The 18,355-nt window shown below is 41.9% G+C and overlaps 1 protein-coding gene across 49 annotated transcripts in view; it reads right to left on the bottom strand.

Moving 5' to 3' along the window:
• The window catches only part of RBM47 (RNA binding motif protein 47), a 202,626-nt gene that overhangs the window by 24,473 nt on the left and 159,798 nt on the right, over window positions 1-18,355 (bottom strand). For 14 of the 49 annotated variants that reach the window (XM_078367334.1, XM_078367347.1, XM_078367332.1 and 11 more), the window contains one exon: window positions 9,566-9,729. The exons of the other annotated variants lie outside the window; for them this stretch is intronic. The gene's annotated coding sequence lies outside the window, so the exon portion shown is untranslated. The remainder of the gene's footprint in view (window positions 1-9,565; window positions 9,730-18,355) is intronic. 49 annotated transcript variants of the gene reach the window in all.

Here is an 18,355-nt window from a genome sequence, read left to right as displayed (position 1 = left end):
AGAGGTCCAACCATCTACGTAGATGCCAAATCCCCTGAGGTAGGACCCTCCCAGCACCCAGCGATTCCTGCAAACACTAAAAACGCATGAGTCTTCACTGAAGGCTGCTAGCATTAAATAAACATGGCAATATATTTGAAACAAATCATTTACTCAGCTTGGTATATAAAATAAGCAGAAAAAATATACTTTTAAATCAAGCTTTTATTATTCTAAACTAGGGATTTTTGTTTTGTTTTAGGGAGAGTTTGAACTTGTTTAAAATAAAATTTCAAGGCAAACAGGTAAAGCAGATATCATCAAGGATTTGAATTCCCTTTTTAGCATTGGTTCAGAGTACCTTTCACTTGGCCTGGGCATGGTAGCTTACACCAGCACTTTGGGAGGCTGAGGCAGGCAGATCACCTGAGGTTGGGAGTTCTAGACCAGCCTCACCAACATGGAGAAACCCCATCTCTATTAAAAATACAAAATTAGTTGGGCGTGGTGGCGCATGCCTGTAACCCGAGCTACGTGAGAGGCTGAGGCAGGAGAATTGCTTGAGCCTGGGAGACGGAGGCTGCGGTGAGCTAAGATCACTCCAGCCTGGGCAACAAGAGCAAAACTCCATCTCAAAAAAAAAATAGATTTTAACTTTGAATTGGAACATTTTAGAGGGCAAAGGCTACCAGTGGTCTACTGGGAAATATTTTCAATGTTTACATACCAGTCTTTACCTAGGATCAAAAACATGCATGAGTTTACTTTAGAATTAATAAGACTACCAATTAACTTTAGTTCACAGCTCTCAGAGTGTAACTGTGGGTCTGTGTGAGAGATGAGTATGCAATTGGGAATTCTTGGGAGAGCTCTATTTGCTGACGTACGGACAAATTGCAATTTGAAGATATATTCAGTGGGGTACAGTGTCTTCCACCCACTACCTGGAATTTAATTCAGTGGAGGGTTTTAAAATGTTTTTATCCAAGAGGTAATTCTGTCTCTGTGGTTAGATTTCTATTTTGATGTTCCTTATTCATACCATAAAATTTTGTCCTAATACTTCTTAAGCATGACCTAATACACACAATGCCCAGATCTAATAAAATGCATACTGTATTTGTTAAGAGCAAAGACTTGAGTCAGAGATCTAAGGTCGGTCATGACTGCGCCACTTTACTAGCTGTGTCTCCTCAGGCAAATCACCTTGGTTCCATTTCCACATCTCTAAGACGGTTCTAGCAATAGCACCAGGATTAAGCGACATTTGACGATGTGTGGCACACGATTTGTTTAAAAAGGTTAGCAATTATTATCATTACTTTAAAGAATGTCACTTAAAAGCCATAGGTTGTGTTTTAGAGAGGCATTTATCATGAAAGTTCAGAATAACCTCACAGTTTACAGAAAAATTATTTGATTATTTGGTAAAGGAAGATGGTAGCCCCAAACTGGGGGTGGGGGCGTAGGAAATCACAGAGAAACAAACAGTTTCTGCAAAAAGTTTCCAAGATCTGGCCTTCCCCTGAGCATTTATCTTACTGCCTTGGCCCAGGTTACCACCAACCATAGAATAAGCACTGGAAGGACACTCCCGTGGAAGCAGAACACGGAATTTACCTGGGAGGCCAAACAATAAGCTGAAGACTTTGAAACACAGGCTCTTTTTTTCTGTCACAGGCAGGGACCTCTTGCTATTGAAAAGCATGGACCTTGGGGCACATAAACATCTCTCCTTGACTCCCCCTTCTTCAGGTAAAATCCTGAGAGGTTGAAGATATAACAGAATAATGACATTCTGGACCATGCCTTCTGCCTGCCCCTCATCTGAGCAAGAGTTCATTCGTAATGGGTCTTAATTGTGTTGATGACTGTACAGATTTGTCACATCAAAGCACATCATTCAGAGAATGACTGTGTTTGATAAACAGATGCAGTCAAAAGGCTCAGCTTTCCCGGTAGTTTCTATCAATACACACCTGAGAGTTCGGCCTTTTGCTGTGGGTTCTCCGGGATGCCTGCTGTGTACTACAAGAGGGCTGAAGCCACCCTCCTGAAAGGGGTGCAGTGGGGGGATTTTCTGCGGGGATTTGGCAGCATACAAATTACCAGTTAGGCTTCTATTATCTTGTTCCCTTTATTTATTTATGTAGACGGAGTCTCATTCTGTTGCCCAGGCTGGAGTGCAGGGGCGCGATCTCGGCTCACTGAAGCCTCCGCCTCCCGGGTTCAACTGATTCTCCTGCCTCAGCCTCCCAAGTAGCTAGGACTACAGTCGTGTGCCACCACACCCAGCTAAGTTTTGTAAATTTTTTAGTAGAGATGGGGTTTCATCATGTCGGCCAGGCTGGTCTCAAACTCCTGGCCTCAAATGACCCGCCTGCCTTGGCCTCCCAAAGTGCTGGGATTATAGGCATGAGCCACCATGCCCAGCCTTGTTCCCTTTAAATAAGCATTACTCCCTATACTTTGTCTCAAAAGGTTGATGGGGTAATGCTGAAACAAACAAAAATAAAACCCACAAATTCAGCATACATGTGCCGCTTGGGCACACACTTTCCCAATCTATGAGCAAACAGTAAGAGGGACTTCTAGTTGCACTCCTTACCTTGGCTCCTTTGACCGAAGCCTTTGAGGGACCTGGCAAGGAACAGAAAGACCAACTGGCAGACAGATATGAGAAAGGAAAGGGAGGAAGGAGAAGTCACAGTGGCTTCTATCATTTAAGTAGCTTGAATTCATATAGGGTTTTGCAATTCATAAAATTCTTTCAGGTCAGGCAAGGTAGTTCATGCCTGTAATTCCAGCACTTTGGGAGGCCAAGGTGGGCAGATCACTTGAGGTGAGGAGTTTGAGACTAGCCTAGCCAACATGGTGAAACCCTGTCTCTACTAAAAAAAATACAAAATTTAGCCAGGTGTGAAGGCACGTGCCTGTAGTCCCAGACTCCGGGGGCTTTGGCAGGAGAATTGCTTGAACGTGGGAGGTGGAGGCTGCAGTGAGGCAATATCGAGCCACTGCACTTTATCCTGGGTGACACTTTAGACTGTTTAAAAAAAAAAATTCTTTCACACACATTATCTAATTTCATAAAATCTCAGAATTTGAGCTGCACAGCGAATACAGGTGTTATCTAATTCAGGGTTTCTGAACTCAGCCCTGTTGACATTTGTGATTTTTTTTTTTTTTTTTTTTTTGAGATGGAGTCTCGCTCTGTCACCAGGCTGGAGGGCAGTGGTGTGATCTCGGCTCACTGCAACCTCCGACTCCCGGGTTCAAGCAATTCTCCTGCCTCAGCCTCCCAAGTAGCTGGGATTACAGGCATGCGCCACCACACCCAGCTAATTTTTGTATTATTATCATGATCCGCCCACCTTGGCCTCTCAAAGTTCTGGGATGACAGGGGTGAGCCACTGCGCCCAGCCGGCATTTGTGATAATTCTATGTTATGGGGGGGTGTGTGTGTGTCGTACAGCATATGATGTTTCATAACATCCCTGTCCTCTACCCACTAGATGCAAAATCGCCCCCAACTCCACAATGTTGTGACAACCAGAAATGTCTCCAGACATTGCAAATCTGGGGACAGGGGGTATGCACAAAATTGCTTTCTGTTGAGAATTACTTGTAGAGTCTATCTTGGAGCTGTATGACATGGTAGGTACTTTTTACATAGAGTTGTTAGGCCAGGTGCAGTGGCTCAAACCTGTCATCCCAGCACTTTGGGAGGCTGAGGTGGGCAGATCACTTGAGGTCATGAGTTTAACACCAGCCTGACCAACATGGTGAAACCCCATCTCTACTAAAAATGCAAAAAAATAGCTGGGCGTGGTGGCGGGTGCTTGTAATCCCAGCTAGCTACTCAGGAGGCTGAGGCAGGAGAATTGCTTGAACCCAGGAGGCGGAGGTTGCAGTGAGCCGAGATTGTGCCATTGCACTCCAGCCTGGGCAACAAGAGTGAAATTCCGTCTCAAAAAAACAAAAAGAAGTTGTTATTTTATACAGTTCTCCAAAATGGGCTTGGTGTCTTGATCTGGCTCTTACGAATAATCAAGGCTGGCCAGACAAGGTGGCTCATGCCTACAATCCCAGCACTTTGGGAGACTGAGGTGGGCAGACTGCCTGAGGTCAGGAGTTCAAGACCAGCCTGGCCAACATGGCGAAGCCTCGTCTCTACTAAAAACTGAAAAATTAGTTAGGTGTGGTGGCATGTGCCTGTAGTCCCAGCTACTCGGGAGGCTGAGGCAGGAAAATCACCTGAACCTGGGAGGCAGAGGCTGCAGTGAGCCGAGATCATGCCACTGTACTCCAGCCTGGGCAACAGAGCAAGACTCCATCTCAAAAAAAAAAAAAAAAAAAAAAAAGGGAAGGAAAGGAGACAGAGCAGAGGGAACATTATGAGCAGAGGCAGGCATTTGCAAAAATGCTGGAATAGTCTCGAATAGGTGAAATGTAGGAGGTGGATATGGGGCATCAGATGAAGCTCAAAAAGAAAATGAGGACAGGTGCAGTGGCTCACGCCAGTAATCCCAGCACTTTGGGAGGTCAAGGAGGGTGGATCATGAGGTCAGGAGTTCAAGACCAGCCTAGCTAACAAGGCATAACCCCATCTCTACTAAAAATACAAAAATTCAGATGGGTGTGGTGGTGGATGCCTGTAATCCCAGCTAAGCGGGAGGCTGAGGCAGGAGAATCGCTTGAATCCAGGAGGCGGAGATTGCAGTGAGCCAAGATCATGCCATTGCACTGTAGCCTGACGACAGAGCGAGACTCCGACTCAAAAAAAAAAAAAAAGAGAGAGAGAAAGAAAAGAAAATGAAACCAGATTGTGAAGGGTCTAGGTCAGGCTGAGTCCTTGCTGAAAGAATGAGTAGTTCTTGCACCAGGTGTTTTATTCAGAGGAATAGAAACAATTTTATAAATGTGTTTATGAACTATTCTGCTAAACAAGCAGGAGACCTGAGTAGTGTTTACAGGGGGACAAGAGACCAAAAACTTCAGGATAGACCTGAAGTTCTGTATCTTGTCAACAGGTCAAATCTACTCTGTTATAAATATCCGCCTTTTCATAATACATAACTGCTACTGCAGTTTTTTTAGTCTTTTTTCTACAACTTGAATGTAAACTCCGAGAGGGCAGAATTTATGTCTCTTCTTGGTTATCATATACTTCTCAAAGCTTCACACTTAAAAGACAATAAATATGGCTGTGGGCAGTGGCTCACGCATGTAAACCCAGCACCTTGGAAGGCCAAGGCGGGTGGATCTTGAGGTCAAGGGATCGAGACTAAGAGATCGAGACCATCCTGGCCAACATGGTGAAACCCCATCTCTACCAAAAATACAAAAATTAGCTGGGTGTGGTGGCAAGCGCCAGTAGTCGCAGCTACTCGGGAGGCTGAGGCAGGAGAATTGCTTGAACCCAGGAGGCAGAGGTTTCAGTGAGTCACGACGATGCCACTGCACTCCAGCCTGCAGTCAGAGCAAGATTCCGTCTCAAAAAAAAAAAAAAGGTCAAATAATTAAAGGGACTGTGGTTTTCTTCTTAAAACATAATCAATAGTGATAAATATTTAGAGATTATTTATTTTGTACAAGGCACTGTGCTAGAAACAATGGCAGAGGGGTGGGAGGGAACAGAGAAAACCATGTAGGATTGTTCAGGCCTAGGAGGTCACAAACCTTCCTTCAACAAACACTGATTGAGTGCCAAAACGACAGTAGCTTAGCCAAGTGCACAGGCAGCGATGGACTTTGAGCCAAAACAGACCTCAGGGAATAAGCCATCTATAACATGTAGCCGAGGACTGAAAATCTATCTATTTCTTGTTTAATTATATTTAAAGACAGATGGAAATTATGCAGCAGTATAAGTTCTACTTAACCTCTTACACTTAGAACTAATTATGTTATCATATGCCATGTTATTGCCAATGTAATACACAATGATGCTATAGAATGGATGAAGATGATGAAGATGAGCTCTGTTTTATTGAGCATCTCTATGAGTGAGACCTGCTGCTGACTGCCAGCAGTTAGCACCGTGAGAGAATTACAGAGGAGAGGATACTGTCCCACCTAATGTGTAGTATTTCTGGAAAAAGGGCTGGAGAGTGTATTTCACTTATGTGCTAAGAACAGAGCAGTGCTAAAAGAGAATAGGCAGGCCGGGTGTGGTGGCTCACACCTCTAATCTCAGTGCTTTGGGAGGCTGAGGAGGGCAGATCACAAGGTCAGGAGATTGAGACCATCCTGGCCAACATGGTGAAACTCCATCTCTACTAAAAATACAAAAATTAGCTGGATGTGGTGGTGTGAGCCTGTAATCCCAGCTATTCAGGAGGCTGAGGCATGAGAATCGCTTGAACCCAGGAGGCAGAGGTTGCAGTGAGCTGAGATTGCACCACTGCACTCCAGCCTGACACAGAGTGAGACTCCGCCTCAAAAAAAAAAAAAAAAAAAAAGAGAGAGAGAGAGAATAGGCAGCTTAAAAGCAATCTAGAGGTAAGGAGATGGAATAGAAAGAATCTCTGTTGTTTTGTGCTCTCAGAGGTCAAATTTTTTTTTAAAAAAGGAATAATCTCTCCAAGAGTTTCCTTAATGTATGGTTTTAAAACTCCCAAGTTAATGACAGTTACTATATTTTTTGAACACGTATGTGTAATTTGATTTCTCATGACATTTCTATGAGTGGCAATTTTAAATGTGGGCTCTAGAGTAGGGGATAGATGCCTGCTGGAGACCTGCATGTTTGACCCCCTGGCTGTTTTCATGAAGTTTTACTAGCAAATAACCACGGCCATTTGTTTATATTAGTCTATGGCTGCGTTGATGGGGACAGTGGCAGAGTTGAGTAGCAGGCAGAGGCTATATGCCTATGAAACCCAACCTGTTGACTGTCTGGACCTTTACTGCACACATTTGCCAACCTCTGCTCTAAAGTCAGATTTCCTGGTTTTGAGCCCCAACTCTTCAGCTGTGTAGCTGTATGACACATTGGTAAACTATTTAAAATTCTGATTCCTCATTATCCTCACCTGCAAAAAGGAGAATAGTGATAATTATCACTATTTCAAAGCATCACTGTGAGAAATCAATGAGATAGCCAAGGGCTTAGAACAAAGCCAAGTAAGGGTGGGATCAGTGTTAGCTATTACTGCACCTTTTTATTTTTTATTATTTATACATTTACTTATTTTCACTTATTTATTTTTAGAGACGGAGTCCACTCTGTTGCTCAGGTTGGAGTGCAATGGCCCCATCTCAGCTCACTGCAATCACTACCTCCTGGGTTCAAGTGAATCGTATTTCAGCCTCCCAAGTAGCTGGGACTATAGGCAAGTGCCACCACACCCGGCTACATTTTTGGATTTTTAGTACAGAGAGGGTTTTGCCATGTTAGCCAGGCTGGTCTCGACCTCCTGAGCTCAGGTGGTCTGCCACCTCAGCCTCCCAAAGTCCTAAAATTATAGGCGTGAGCCACCATACCTGACCATATTGCCCCTTTTTAAAGATCAGGAGATTGACCAAACTTACAGAATTGAAATGTAGGTCGATCTGATGACAAAGCCAAAGCTCTTTCTATCATGATACTCATTCTTTGCTACTTTCTTACTTACAGCAGGTTTAGCAATAGCCATGTTAACAGGTAAGATGGGTGAGAAATGGACATGGGCTAATAGAGGAATTTCAAGCACAGACACATGGGAAAGTTGTTGGGAAATCATTACTTTCTACCATCCCCATCTCTTCCCCTTTCCACCTTCCCTACCATTCTTCTAAGCTTTCAAAGAGTTCTGCAAGCTGTCCCATAGCCTATATCTGGCTCTTGGTAAGGAGTTAACATGTTCAAACTATGTTTTTAGATTAAAAACTGGTCGGGTGTGGTGGTTCACACCTGTAATCCCAGCACTTTGGGAGGCCAAGGTGGGTGGATCACCTGAGGTCTGGAGTTTGAGACCAGCCTGACCAACATGGTGAAACACCATATCTACTAAAAAGACAAAAAATTAGCTAGCTGGGCACAGTGGCGGGAGCCTGTAATCCCAGCTACTCAGGAGGCTGAGGCAGGAGAATCGCTTGAACCTGGGGGGGTGGAGGTTGCAGTGAGCCGAGATCATGCCTTTGCACTCCAGCCTTGGCAATACAGAATTAAACTCTTACACGGAAATGTTGAAGGACTAAAATTCACATAATTGCAATGTTTAAGTGAGAACACAGGACCGCGATGAGGCAGTGGTTACATGCCCAGGCTCTGGGGCCACACTGCCTCGCTTCCTATCTTGACTGTACCCACTTGAAAAACAAATGCCATCACACAAGTCACTTTCTCTCCTTGAGCCTCAGCTTCACCATCTACAAAATGGTGATAATATTATCAATGACAATGTGGGGATGATTAAAAGTACCTGGCCGGTTGCGTGTGGTGGCTCAACCCTGTAATCCTAGCACTTTGGGAGATTGAGGTGGAAAGCTCGCTTGAGCTCAAGAGTTCCAGACCAGTCTGGGCAACACAGTGAGACTCTATCTCTACAAAAAAATACAAAAATTAGCCAGGTGTGATAGTATACACGTGTGGTTCCAGCTACTCAAGAGGCAGAGGTGGGAGGATTGCTTGAACCCAGGAGGTCGAGGCTGCAGTGAGTCTGACCAACAGAGGGTGATCCTGCCTCATAACAAACAAAAAGAAAGAAAAAAGTATCTGTCTTCAGTAAATGCTCAAGGCCCTTTGTTATTATTGCAGATGGTCAAGAGTAAATGTTTTTCAGGGATCTTCTTTTGGTAGGCAACTGTATAGTCACAGTTTGGAATTGTAAATTCTCGCCTGGAAAGATACTTTTTAAAATTAAAGTGTAAAGAATCCACAGGAATTTACTCCCAAATGTTTATGGATAAACTGAAAGGACATTTACACAGATATTACCTTCTACATGTACATGAGAAAGTGCCTTAAGACACTGTACATGTGAAATGTGTAATGGCTGCTAAGTTCCCTTTTACATTTGTCCAATTAAGTATCATGTTCTTTTTCTCATTCCTTAGTATTCCTGCACGGGAGCTTTGTGCCTACCCACTGAATGGAGTAGGCCCGAAGTATTGCCTATTAACTATTTATGGTATTATATGCCATGTTAAAATTAAAATATTAAAATTACTGAAGCAGGTTTACAAGAGAAACCTGGGCATAGTATCCTTCTTAGAAAAATGTTATGTGCCAGAAGTTGAATATACAAACTGGTAGTTTGATGCATGATTAGTTTTTAATTATAAAAATAATCTTTAACTGCAAAAATTTCATAGCAGTATTCATTTAGATGGGAAATTTCCTGTGTCTTTAAGAATATGATTCAAGTTATTGAGAATTTATAGATACATATTTCCTGTACATATTATGCCTATATATCTATATATACCAACAATAGTATACAAAAGTATTAGTCCCATTTTCTTATTTTTCCTTTTCTTGAGACAAGGGCTCTGTCCCAGGCGAGAGTGCAGTGGCATGATCACGGCTCACTGCAGGCTCCAACCATCCTCCCACTTCAGCCTCTCAAGTTGCGGGGTCTATAGGTGCTTACCACCATACCTGGCTGATTTTTTATTTTTTGTAGAGATGAGGTCTCGCCATGTTGCCCAGGCTGGTCTCAAACTCCTTGGCTCAAGCAATCCTCTTGCCTCGACCTCCCACAGTGCTGGGATTAAAGGTGTGAGCCATCGCACCCGGCCAGCCTCATTTTCTTGATAGAGAAACTGAGAAAAAGGGTGATCATGTGCTTAATTCAAAATCACAGTTAGATAATGGCAAATTTGTGACTGTAGTTTAATAAGGATGCCTTATCTTTGGGGTGATGCTTTATAGTTTAACTTCTTTTTTGGCACTGGAGTTGTTTTATATCCAAAACCAAACTCAGAGTCCAAATATAGCAGATAAAATTAAAAAAAATTTAAAAATATGTGGGGGCTGGGCACAGTGTTTCACACCTGTAATCCCAGCACTTTGGGAGGCTGAGGGGAGTGGATCACCGAAATCAGGAGTTCAAGACCAGCCTGGCCAACATGGTGAAACCCCATCTCTACTAAAAAAATACAAAAATTAGCCAGGTTTGGTGGTGGTGTAATCCCAGCTACCCAGAAGGCTGAGGCAGGGAGAATCGCTTGAACCCAGGAGGCGGAGGTTGTGGTGAGCCAAGATAGTGCCACTGCACTCTTTTTGTGTAAAAGGCTATTACTCAGGGTGGAGTGTGGTGACACAATCTCGGCTTACAAACTCCGCCTCCCAGTCAAGTGATTTTCGTGCCTCAGCCTGGGATTACAGGTGCGCATACCACACCCAGCTAATATTTTTTTGCACTTTTAGTAGAGACAGGGTATCACCATGCTGTCCAGGCTGGTCTTGAAGTCCTGACCTCAAGTGATCTGCTGGCCTTGGCCTCCCAAAGTGCTGGGATTACAGGTGTGAGCCACTGTGCCCAACCAAGGGTATTTTTCATTCTTTAAATTTCTTAAATTTTATTATCACATTGGGGATTAAATTAAAAATTTTTCTTAAATTTATGCCCAAACAGATTTAGAAAGTGAACTTTTGGCTGAGTGTGGTATCCTAGCACTCTGGGAGCCTGAGGTGGGTGGATCACCTGAGCTTCAGAGTTTGAGACCAACCTAGACAATATAGTGAGACTTTCTATTAAAATAAAATAAAATAAAATAAATAAATAAAAAGGAAGTGAGCCTTCCCAAACATAAGCTTACAATCATTTATAATGGTGTGTGAATGTTAGTCTTTTCCTCTGAATTTCCAACTATATTAGTGGTTTGCAAGTAGCAGTTACACAGTTAACAGTATGGTCTGTTATTACCGTGTTATATTGTACAGTATGTACCTTCTGGTGGTATGTCAAATAGTAGTATACAAAAATAACACAGGTCTTTTTGTAAAACAAATGACAAATTGCCTGTCCTGAAACAAAGGCTCTGGCACAGGCTGACATATTCAAAGATTAGCTTTAGTTTTAGGTGTGACCTTCTGCTTTTATTTGGTTAACATTAGTCATTTCAGCTGCAACTAGGAAACAGTATCTGCTACCACAGAAAACATAGATCCCGGTTATGCTGATGTCACTGGTCGTTGACCAGTATCTCAAGGCAATAGTTACAGTGAAATAGCATTCGCCCAGGAATACCTTCAACATTGAAAACGTCATGAGTTAAAACGCTTTCTTCTATCAATGCGGAATGTGGGGTATTTTGGAAGCTAAAAACATTTTCAAAATCAACTATATGTATGATAGTATGACCATAGTAGGCTCTTTATGAGAAAAAATAAAAGAAGAAATGAACTTTCCAATGTAAAATAAAGACAAAATGCATTAAATACAACTGTAACCCAGAAAATACATGTTCTTTTGATTGATCGCATCGTTTCAATGTTGTTCTGCCTCTCTAGCTTCAGTGATATTTGGGTGTTTTTTCCCCTTTTCTTTTCTTCCTTTTTGGGGTACATAGTGAAAAACAAAAACAAGAGCTTAAAAAAACAGGCCCTTCAGTAAAAGTATGGCTAAGGTTAAACCCTAATACGCAATGGCTTGTTTACTTTAAAAATTTGGAAAAGTAAGCACCATGAGTCCACTGATATGAGTAAGAACCTTCGTCATCCTGTGGTATTTGTGAATATTGTGGGCTGTTTTATCAATTTCATTTGTTTCTAAGTCTTTTGAAAGAACTCTATTAGAAATGGGACCATCTGAGAGAGGTCCTTTAACACAGAACAAGTTAAATTCGCCTTTATTATAAGTGATTTTAGATATTAAAGGCTCTTTCTACTTCTTTAGGCATTGTGTGAAATGTCTTAGAAAAGTTAAAACAATAGGGTTTATACCTTATTTTATTAGCTATAATTGAAGCATTTCAAAGGCAGGGATGCTTATTTTATTTTATCCCCAGTGCCTGGCACTGAATGAATGTTTGAATAAAGGAATGAATGAATAGAAGAATGAATGAATGTGCACTGTCTTTTATAAGAAACATGGTAGGACGAAGCCACAAAAAGTTTTTCTTTTATATCTAACATCCACCGAATTGTTTGGGACACCTCTTTCATTTTTCAATTTATATCAGTTTTGTGGTAGAGCCGGGCATGGGGGCACATGCCTGAAATCCCAGCTACTGGGGAGGTTGAGGTGGGAGGACTGCTTGAGCCCAGCAGTTCGAGGCTGCATTGAGCTATGATTGCGCCACTGCACTCCAGCCTGGGCAACAGAGCAAGACTCTGTCTCTAAAAAATAATAACAAAAATAATTAAAAAAAACATTTTGGTGGTTTATCTGCATGTAGAACTGGGTACAAATAGTCATACCCAGGTACTACCTGGTGGTATTTCTGCATGGCCAAAAGGAGCCATGAATAGGCCAGCTTTGGTACAGGAGCTGGCATTTCCAACACATAGCCCAGGCATCAGGAATGTCATATAGAAAAGCTACACCAACCCCTAATGGACTGTATTGAATGCCAACATTAATATCCCTAGAACTTTCTTGGTAAAGTGGGTACTGGCCAGGAAGCTATAAAATTTCTATAACTGTTTTTTTCTTTTTTTGGCTTTAACTGATAGGCTTAGCTTTTGCTATACTGTCTTAGGAATTTGGTAGAGATTTTATGTCATAAGGAAACAGACACCTAAATGGGGCCTGCCCATGAAGGCAGTTTTTTGTTTGTCTGTTTTTGTTTTTGAGACAGAGTGTTGCTCCTATCACCCAGGCTGGAATGCAACAGCATGATCTCGGCTCACTACAATCTCCACCTCCTGGGTTCAAGCAATTCTCCTGCCTCAGCCTTCCAAGTAACTGGGACTATAGGCACTCCCCACCATGCCTGGCTAAATTCTATATTTTTAGTAGAGACAGGGTTTTGCCATGTTGGCCAGGCTGGTCTCAAACTCCTGACCTTGTGATCTGCTCACCGGGGCCTCTCAAAGTGCTGGGATTACAGGCGTGAGCCACCTCACCCCGCCGAAGGAAGTTTTTAATCACTCTTTCATTTGAAGGTATTTTGAGAGGCTGTGTATGACAGTGCTTGAGCTAGAGCCCAGCTGCTTGAGTTCCATCCCATTTATTTACTGTGTGACTTCAGGTGAGTGACTTACCCTCCCAAGCTTCAGTTCACTCAACTGAAAAATGGGAATAGGCCAGGTGTGGTGGCTCAAGCCTGTAATCCTAGCACCTTGGGAGGCCAAGGCAGGTGAATTGCTTGAGGCCAGGAGTTTGAGACCAGCCTAGCCAACATGGTGAAACCCCATCTCTACTAAAAGTACAAAAATTGGCCAGACATGGTGGTGGGCATCTGTAATCCCAGCTACTTGGGAGGCTGAAGCAGGAGAATCACTTGAACCCTGGAGGCAGGGGCTGTGGTGAGTTGAGAATGTGCTGCTGCACTCCAGCCTTGGTGACAGGGAGATTCTATCTCAAAAAAAAAAAAAAAAAAAGACACTTACTAAAAGAAGAAGGAAGAGGAAAGGAAGGAGAACCAGTTTTCCCAGTCTCTATAATTAAACTAGGCAGTTAGAGTCAGTTGGAAATTCTTACAATCTACATAGAAAGCACAACTATATTAATTAAAGAAACTCATGAAATATGCACTTAAATTAAGAATGGAAATGAACAGAAAATATATATCTAGAGTTTTACTGAACCTAGAGTATATAAAATGAAAAATTCAGGTGTCAGGAAATACATGATTTCCCAGGTCTAAACTCCTGGAATGATTGTTGGTGTTTAATTGCTATTCATGTCTCGCATACCCTGTACTTTCACTGGGTGCACTTAGAGTTAATATTTCAGTTGAAAAATTAATACATCAGTAAAAACGCCCCTGATTTGAGCTAATCATTTATTCTCAGGCTCAGAGGGAAATACTGGATATTCTTTGAGTTAGTAAGTGTGAAATGACTTTAATGCTTCAAAGGAAATATAATATACCAGTCTTGTAAATTGTTTTTTCGAAAGCATGGTCTATCTTATCCCATCCCGCATCAGAAAATTTAATTGGCTTAGTTATTTTCTCTTTCCCCAAATCCCTTTTTGTGGCAAACAGAAAATGAGGACCTACGGAGGCCACACTGCTGAGGACCTAAACCAGTCCCCACAAAAAACAAAACAGGGATGGGCTGGGTCACAGTTTGTTTCTCATAGGTTCTGATGACAGAATTTTAAAAGATTTAACAGGCTGGGCATGGTGGCTCATGCCTATACTCCCAGCATTTTAGGAGTTGAGACAGGCAGATCACCTGACGTCAGAAGTTTGAGACAAGCCTGGCCAACATGGTGAAACCCCGTCTATACTTAAAAAAAACAAAACCAAAAATTAGTCAAGCATGGTGGCAGGAACCTGTAATCCCAGCTACTTGGGAGGGTGAAGCAGGAGAATTGCTTGAACCTGGGAGGCGGAGGTTGCAGTGAGCTGAGATTGCGCCATTGCACTCCAGCCTGGGAGACAAGAGCAAAACTCTCTCAAAAAAAAAAAAAAAAAAAAAAAGATTTAACATTAATTCATTTGAAATTTGGGCAGCTAACAGTCAATATCAAGCATTCCACTGTTGAGAGCCTAAGAGAGAATCTTGTTCATGTGGGGAGACCTCTGAGACCCTCAGTTGCATTATCGTGGCGCTATGCTCATCTCCAAGCCCATCAGTTCAGCAGCCCGTTTGAAGCTAGGCGAGGCAGCTTACACAGCCTGGGGACTCTTTGTACTTTTCAATATTGTCCAAGGGAAGCCTAGACAGACTTCACATTTTGTTAAGTACAGCTAGGTTCTGTCCACAATAAAACAGAACTAGGACAACTGTTTTGGAAACATAGTTAGCACATAATTGTAGCTAATTTAGTTTCTTTCTCTGAAACAGCATGAAAAGAAATTTGTTTTTGTACAAAGATGTTTTTAACTTCTGTAGCCCACGGTTTACAACAGAGTGTCCTCGCTCCTTCCCTCTGCTGCAAATATATGTACCTACATAACATGCACACACTGTTTTTTTTCTAGCCTAAGCCACTATCCACCCCTGCTGTTCTCTTTGTGGGGATTTCTTCAAGCATATTTAGAAACAAAAACACTTGCTGAGCCCAACTCCTGCCTCACTGCTGTATCCTGGTTACAGGAGACATCAGTTCCCCAAACGTTTTCTTTCACCTATCTGTTGGGAAACCACCTAAGCATATACGAGGAAGAAAAACTATTCAGAACAAATGTTGGCTGTGAGTACTTGTGTCGTTTTCTTAATTGGTTGACATATGCTTTCATTGAGATTTGGTGGGAATCAAAAGTACACCTTTAAAAGAATCCTGGCCCTTACTTACACTCCATACAAAAATAAACTCAAAATAGATCAAAGACCTAAATGTAGGAGCTAAAACTATAAAACTTAGAAGAAAATACAGGGGGGCAAAGTTTCATGGTCTTGGATTTGGCAATGATTTTTTTGGACAACCTCAAAAGCACAGCAACAAAAGAAAAAGTAAAGTAAAACTTAATCAAAATTAATAACTTTTGTGCACCGAAGGACACTGTCAAGAAAGTGAAAAGGCAACCCATGGTGTAGGAGAAAATATTTGCAAATCATGTCTGATAAGGAAGCCATATTCAGAATATATAAAGAACTACAACTTAATAACAAGCAAACAAGCTAACTTTAAAATGGACAAAATAGTTGAATAGATATTTTTCCAAAGAAGATACACAATATACATCTGCAAAGATATACAGTATACATCTGCAAAGACCCTTGAAAAAATAAAAAAAGAACCTGATGACTATGTGTCTAAGTGATAAAAAAAAAAAAAAAAAGAAATAAGAAAAAATAAAAAAAGAAGATACACAGATGCCCCATAAGCACATGAGAAGATGCTCAACATCATTCATCATTAGGGAAATGAAATCAAAGCCACCATGATCTACCACTTCACACTCACTGTGATGGCAATTATCAAAAAAACAAGTGTTGGTAAGAATGTGGAGAAACTGGATTGCTTGTGCATTGCTGGGGGGAATGTAAAATGGTGCAGCTCCTGTGGAAAAAGGTAGGTGATACTTCAAACATAGAATCATATTAAACAGAAGTACCACATGAGCCAGCAACTTCTCCTGATGCACAGAGCAAGAAATGAACCTAAGTGGTAATAATGAATGTTCAGTGAATGAATGTAGGCCTCACATATCCTCTTCCCATAGAGAGATGGGAGGGATTGAGGCTGATAAGTAATAACAGATTTGGTGGCACTGTCTTCTACTTTAGAGAACTGATACTGGATAAAGATGGGGTAGGGAAAGGGGAGGGAATAGGCCTTTATTAGGTTGGTGCAAAAGTAATCGTGGTTTTTGACGTTACATTTAATGGCAAAAACCGCAATTACTTTTGTACCAACCTAAATATTTTTTGAATCTCTATATAAAAATATTTCTGGTTTTAAATCTTCTTAAATTGTTAATCCTCGGTTTTTACATGTGCCCTGTGAAATGCACATTGTCATATATGATGCATGGGATAGTGGGAAGGTAGGTATAATTTGCTGTTTCTGAAACAGTTGAACAATATCAAGAGCTTTACAGTGTTCGTTAAATAGTCTATTCTCATTAGCCCAGTGATTCCATTTATAGAAACGTATAATCAAATCCCCAAGCAAAGATTTACACTCAAATCTGTTTACTGCAGCGCTACGTGTAACACAACGCAATGAACATAACAGTATATATTTACATGTAGTGTGATAAACACAACTATTCAATGGTATAAAAATGATCAACAAATTGTGGATAACCACAGCTTAGAATACCTGTTTAATGTTCTCAGCTATTTTAACTTTGCTAAATAATGTTTAAAGATAATCAGTAGGCTTGGCACAGTGGCTCACAACTGTAATCCCAGCACTTTGGGAGGCCAAGGCCATGTGGATCATGAGGTTAGGAGTTCAAGACCAGCCTGGCCAACATGATGAAACCCTGTCTCTACTAAAAATATTAAAAAATTAGCTGGGTGTGGTGGTGGGTGCCTATAATCCCAGCTACTCAGGAGGCTGAGGCAGGGAATTGCTTGAACCCTGGAGGCAGAGGTTGCAGTGAGCTGAGATCGTGCACTCCAGCCTGGGCAAAAGTAAGACTCTGTCTCAAAAAAACACAAAATATAAAGCCATGTGGCAGTCCCCCCTCATCTGAGGAGGACATGTTCCAAGACCCCCAGTGGATGCCTGAAACCTCTGATAGTACCAAACTCTATATATACTTTTTCCTATGCGTATTTACATACATAATATATATCTATGATTAAGTTTAATTTATAAATTAGGCACAGTAAGAGATTAACAATAATAAAATATAACAGTTATAGCAATACTCTAATAAAAGTTATGTGAGTGTGGTCTCTCTCTCTCTCTCTCTCAAAATATCATACTATACTCCTCTATTTTTGGAATACAGTTGACCACAGGTAACTGAAACCGAGGAAAGTGAAAGATGGGGCGACAACCACTGCATATGAAAATTAAACAACCGAGCAAAATCGGAGTAAACACACCACGTTAATTGTGGTTATATTTGGGTTGTGGGATTATGGGTAGATTTTGTTACATTTTTCTATAATTTCCAGATTTTCTTCCATTAGTATACTTTTATAAAGTGAAAAAAATTACAATTAAAAAAATTTAGCTCTCTGAGTCCCTGAATTCAATGGACTAAATCCAAAACCCAGCCTGAAGGACATTAAGACAAGGTACCTGTTTTCTCTCACAGGGATTGTTGGGCACATCAGTGTCGCCAGCAGCCCCTCCCTGACACGCCAGTATCTACTGTCTCCACCTTCTGGAGCTCTGTGAGCGCTGTTGCTAGGGCGAAGGAGGGCGGGGTCCGAGGTCAGGGTGAGGCTAGTCTTTCTTTTATCTTCCCTTCCTAGCACGTATAGGATCATCATCCATAGAATAACCTCACTTGCCAGATCCATAGAAAGATCTTGGCTTAGCTGGGCGACGTGACTCACAGCTGTAATCCTAGCACTTTGGGAAGCTGAGGTGGGCGGATTGCCTGAGCTCAGGAGTTCGAAACCAGCCTGGGCAACACGGTGAAATCCCGGCTCTACTAAAAATACACACACACAAAAAAAGCCAGGCATGGCAGCATGTGCCTGTAGTCCTAGCTACTCACGAGGCTGAGGCAGGAGAATTGCTTGAACCCGGGAAGCAGAGATTTGCAGTGAGCTGAGATTGCACCACTGCACTCCAGCCTGGGCGACAGAGTGAGACTCCACCTCTAAAGAAAAAGAAAGATCTTAGCTCATTGCAGCCTCCCCTTCCTGGGCTCAGTCTTACTTGGAGAAGATTAAAATGTTGTCAAAGTGCTTTTA

The sequence above is a fragment of the Callithrix jacchus genome, chromosome 3 (assembly GCF_049354715.1).
Source record: "Callithrix jacchus isolate 240 chromosome 3, calJac240_pri, whole genome shotgun sequence".
Taxonomy (NCBI): domain Eukaryota; kingdom Metazoa; phylum Chordata; class Mammalia; order Primates; family Cebidae; genus Callithrix; species Callithrix jacchus.
This window is presented reverse-complemented; position numbering and strand designations above follow the sequence as displayed.